Here is a 6000-nt window from a genome sequence, read left to right on the forward strand (position 1 = left end):
GATACTTTTATTCTTTTTGAGGTCATAGCAGTAGGAGTATGCTTTTGGATGAGTAAAAAGGGGTTTGGAGGGGAAGAGTCAGAGGGAAGAGTATAGAAGGGTTTATTTTTGGGGGATCGGTATGGTAAAAGAGGTATCAGATGATGCAAGGAGGGGGAGAGTAGGGGAGAGTCTAGCAAGGGCTATTTTGGGGATCATAGTAGTGGTATGGGTTTGGGATAAATGAGAGAGTGGATGTAGAGGATATATTGATAGATGTATAGGCTGAGAAATAGGGTAGTGCATTGGAAAGAGTAGTAGAAAGTAGGTTGAGATGAGTCAGAAAGTTGGGCTAGAAGATATATTGAGAGAAGTATAGGCTGAGAAATAGGGTAGTGCATTGGATATGCTTTTTCAGGAGAAAAGTAACCAACACACAGATCCAAGTACATGAAAGGTACATAGATGCACAATGGCAGCAAGTACATTTAGACCAAAAATGCATCATATAAACTCCCGTTTTCAAGTGTTATTGTACTTTAATTTTTTGTAATTGTCTTTCTTAACAACATAATTATTTTACATGTTTATACAAAGCATTACACAAAGATAGGAACATGTCGATAGTGAAAATAAATGCTTATATACAGAGGGATATGCAGTAAATTTATGTTTGCGTATGGTGCTTATGTGGGGAAGAGCCAATTCTTGAATAGTTTTCTGAAGATAAGGTGGCTGTCGGTGGATCTTATGTTGGGGGGTAAAGAGTTCCATAGTTTGGCTGCTTAAACAGAGAAGGATGTGCCACTCATGGCTTTTTTCTTGTATCTTGAGATTTTGAGGCGAGGTGCTCCTTTAGAGTGGAGGTTCCTTTGTTGACTGTGTTTGGTGATTTTATTCCTGATGAAGAGTGGTCCCATTCCATGTATTGCTGTGTGGGTCATACAAAGCAGCTTTATTATTATTATTATGTCCTCATTTGGGAAAAATAGGTGAGAAGACTTTAGGCAAACCAAAGGTTTATTCATGAATCCCCCTACACAGATAATGATGCCTTCAGGTTGCTAAGACCCCCGGGGATCCAACGAAACCAGTTACTAAGATCCTAATGGAGGTAAGTGTAAAGGGTGGGAGAGCCTCAACACCACAGAATGAGTGCACTACCTCCAATCTCACTTATTTCATAATCATTGAACTATTACATGGTTGATGTCAAATAACAAGATATAATTATATCAAACCATATTCTCCTAATCATTCCAATTCCTCCATATTCTGCAACTTTTCCTTGAGAACCTAGCCAGATCCAATCTATGAATCTGCCTCACCGAGGCAACCCAATCTAATACTACTGGTGACTGTGGTGTAATCCATTTTAAACAAATTTCATACCTGGTGAGAAGAAACAACAAAAATAAAATAGAGGCCTGTGAGCTAGACAAATTATAACTGATGCACTCCTCTGGTAGGACCCCAAAAATAACCAGGCTTGGCCTTACCTTGATCTCTCGCCCCAGGACCTCCGAAACTGTCTTACCTATGTCTTGCCAGAAGTCCTGGATAGAAGGACACTGGCAAAACATGTGCAAGTCATCCTCATCGTCAGAGTCGCACTTTGGACAAACCTTCCGATGATCACCTCCTAGTTTGGACAATTTCTTTGGGACCCAGTATGGCCTGTGGAGTGTGAACAGATGGTTCCTCTTAAGATAGGCAGCTTTGACCACATAGTCATAAAGTGCGCATCGATACTTGCCATAAGTGTGTTACGTTGGTCAAAGGCAGGTCTCTTCTCCAGGACTCCTCCATAGGTACTAAAAGGAGTTCACCCTTAATCAGAAGCCAATACTATTTAGAAACCTCCTTCCATTGAGATAGGGGGCCTCAAAGAGAAAGTTCATGTTCTGCATTTGCTTCTCCTTCTTTGTCCAGGTGTGAAGCCCAACTAAATAATTGGTAAAACTTAAATCTTGAGAGTCTCTGATGAGTAGAATTGTACAGTACGTCCCACAGACTTTTTTTCAATTGGCCCCAGTTCAAAATACCTTGCTCCCATAATACGGAAGATAGACTATCTTTTAAGCAGGCTAGAGTACCTGGGGTATTCCAAATGGGGGCCCCCGCACTGTAATAAAGGATCTTCACGGTCTTCCTAATTTGAAACCAAACTTCACAAGCCGAACTTAGAACCTTAAGTTTAAATTTTTTTAAGTATTTTGAGTGCCCAAACTTAAAAAGACAGCCATCACCCCCCCCGTGGGGTATTTTTAGACATGGCTAGAAGCAGGGGAGGAAAACAGGAAGAATTAAATAGGAGAGGTCTTACGTTCTTCAATTGAAAAGCAAAACAATAAAAGCGCAGATCAGGACTAGCTATTCCCCCCTCTACCTTTGGGCATCTCAGCTTCCTCCATGCAATCCTCACCCCCTTATTCACCCAAAGAAAACTATTTATTGTCCCTTGTACTTCTTTCACAGAGGACTGATCAAAGGATAAAGGAATCGTATTAAAGATGAAAGTGAACTTTGGCAAAATTGACATCTTAATGAAATTGGAGCGGCCCAAGATGGTCAATGCAAGACCGCTCCAAGAGCTTAATAACATGACAGTTTCTTTCCTTTTAAGGTCTAGATTTACTACGGCCAGCCTAGTGATATCATGTGTGATGTGTATACCTAGATAACGGATTTGCTGTTTAGTTGGTACAGTACCTGCAGGTGTATTCCATGTCATAATCTCTGTCTTTTGAGCATTAATTAAATACCCTGACACCCTTCCAAAATGTACCAGTAGTTTCTCCAGGCAGGGCAGAATAGCAGGAGAATCCCTAAAGAAAACCATCAAGTTGTCCACATACAAGGCGACTTTTTTCCCCAATCCTCCTTTCTGATGGATGGAAAGATGTTACTAACCCTAATACTACAGGCCAGGGGTTCTATATATAGTTCGAATAGTAATGGGGAGAGAGGGCATCCCTGTTTCGCCCCCCGTTCTAGCTTGATTGATTTGGAAAGATTGCCATTAACAATCAGTCAGGCAGTAGGCGTTTTATAGATGTTGTTAATCACTCTGACAAAGTGGTCCCCCAACCCAAACCATCGGATCATATAGGTTAAAAAAGGCCAGTTCACTCGGTCGAATGCCTTCGCTGCCTCAAAAGCGAAGATCGAGAGAGGCTGATTATGGGTGGTAGCTATATAAATTGCCCCAATTAACTCATGAGTTAGTTCGTGGAGCTGATGGCCCCTAGTAAGTCCCTTCTGGTCCGAATGTATCAAAGAACTCATTACCGGGTTCAACCTCCCTGCTAGAATTTGTGCAAAGATTTTATAATCACAATTCAGCAGGGAGATAGGTCTATATAACTCACAGTTCTTTGCATCTTTGTTTGATTGGAGGATCAAGGAAACAGCAGCCTCATCCCAGGACTTGGGTATTGGATTGTTTTTGGAGAAAATCCTATCAAACAGAATCACAAGAACCGGGGCAATCTCTTCAACCAAGGCCACATAAAGTTAATTCAGGATACCATTCGTTCCCGCTGCACAGCTACTCCTTTAGTGTAACAGGATTGTGTTGTATGGCAGGAGAAATCAATCCATCTCTGCTTGTCACAGATACATTCCCATTCCTCATGAGTTAAATTATTCTCCTGAAGGATTATAATATCAAACTTAGATTGGTGCAGATATTGGAAGATTCTCTTCTGTTTGCTTAAAACCCTTAGACGATTAACATTCCACGTTAAGATTTTAATTGATGTTAAAGAAGGGGTTAGGGTTCTAACTGACCCGTCGTTGTAGATTTACTAAAATTATAGCCAGCCAGCAAGGTGAGTTGTTTAAGGAACAACACACTTTTATTTGAAATATCCTGTCTATTTAACAAATGAGGACTTTTTTAATTTCTCTTTTCCCTAATTTGCTTCCCACCGAGTGCGAAAAATAAAACAATAACTTCCTCCAGCTGTGGCCTCCTCCCTCCCATGCAAACCCTGCCTGACATTGACCTGGGCTTGATGATGTACCGCCCTGTCAAGCTCCCTCCCCTCCCCTCCGGAAATACTTATAAATAGCAGCAAACATCAGCCTCAACCCTGAGCCTTTATTTTATCTATAAAAGTCCCCACCTCTTTCGGATCTCTGAAGTTAGTCATTTTATTCTTCCACATTACTTTTAAAAGAGCGGGGAATCTCAGTTGCGCTGTCGCACCTAGGGATCTTAAAATTGGGATGAACTTCCCCTGTTCCCATTGTCTGTCCTGGGTAATTCTAAACAGATCCAATCTAATTGGGAAAGACCAGTCTCCCTTAGTATAGGAGCCGGCTTTGATTGCTTCAGATAAGACCCGCTCCTTCTAAAGAAAGGTTTTGAAGTTAACTAAAATTATTCTAGGTGTTTTCCTACTAGGATTTTTTTAGAAGGGGTCCCGGTGAATTCTCTGAATATCAGCGTCAAGGTCTAAGGAGTCAATAGTCGGGATAAACTCTTTTAACAGGCCTATAAAAAAATGTTTAATGTTACCACCCTCCAGACCTTCTGGGACATTAAGAACTTTAATGTTATTGTGCCTGCTGTTGTTTTCAAGAGATTAAATTTTATCCAACACTGATTTTCACCACTTTTTAAGGTTTGGATTTCAACCCGATTTGCCTCAACATCCCTATTTAGGGCCTCAACAGAGGCTTCCATCAGACAAATCCTCTCTGTAATGGTGGAAATTTTCACCTCCAATGCTTTGCAGGTGTCTTGGATTTTGTGCCTGATTTTTTTTCGAAATAGCAAACTTACTCCTAATCTCTGAGAAAAGATTTCGTAGCACCCTTATCAACTCAGATTGATTAGATCCATTAAGATCAAGAGGATTATCATGGAAAGTGTCAGGAGACGACTGAGGGGCAGATGGTAGGATCTTCAGAACAGTCTCCCAGGACTTGATATTCCATGTATTGCTTTGTGGGTGATACAAAGCAGCTTGAACGTTAATCTTCTAGCAACCAGTAACCAATGCAGGGATTTCAAGGCAGGTGATATGTGGTCTCGCGGTTTGATATGCAAGAATAGTCTGGCAGCCGAGTTCTGAATCAGTTGTAGTCTTTTTATGGTTGTTAAAGGTGATCCGTGGTAGAGGCTATTGGCGTAATCGAGTTTGGAAAGAACAAGGGATATGGTAGCTTGGACCTTGTGTGGAAATCCCAAATGAGGGAAAAAAAATTGCAGCGTTTTTATAGTGACAATGCTTGATCCTGCTAGTTTGTGAACTAGGGCATTCATCGATAGCTTGGAGTCCATGGTCATTCCTTACTTCCTTCGATACTTTGGGTGGTGTTCCCAGTTCATCAGGCCAGGCAACAAGCGGGTCCTAATGTTTCCAATTGCCACACGTGAATAATTCCGTTTTGGAAGCATTCAATTTGAAATGGCTCCAAGTCATCCACAGATCCACCGCTTTGAGACAACTGAAAAATGGGATTTTTCCAATGTCTTTGGGGCATTCCAGCTGAAGGAGTATTTGCGTGTCATCTGCATAGATATAGCATGTGGGGTGAAATGTATTGATCAGTACCGGTAATGACTTCATTTAGATGTTAAAATGCATGGGTGAGATGATGGAGCTTTGAGGGACCCCTGCTTTTGTGGATTATGGTTTGGACGAGAAAGGTGGGGTATGGATGACATTAGTTCTGTTTTGAAGGTAGAACGCAATCCAGTTTAGAGCAGTTCCCTCTATGCCGGCTTCATAGAGTCTTTGTTTCAGAGTGTCGATGGTCAACTCTGACAAAGGCAGCCAAGAGGTCCAAGAGAAGTAGTGCAGCAACCCCATTGCGGTCTACTGCATTTTTCAGGTCATCCCAGATGGCAAGGAGAGAAGATTCAGTGCCTCTTCCCAGACGGAATCCTGTTTGAAAGTCTAAAAGTATGTTATTCTCTTCAATGAATTGTGACATCTGGGCGAACGCTGCTCTTTCTATCAGTTTGCCCTGGAAAGGTCCATTTGAAATGGGTCTTTATTTGTCAGG

Source organism: Triturus cristatus, chromosome 5_2 (assembly GCF_964204655.1).
Source record: "Triturus cristatus chromosome 5_2, aTriCri1.1, whole genome shotgun sequence".
Lineage (NCBI taxonomy): Eukaryota > Metazoa > Chordata > Amphibia > Caudata > Salamandridae > Triturus > Triturus cristatus.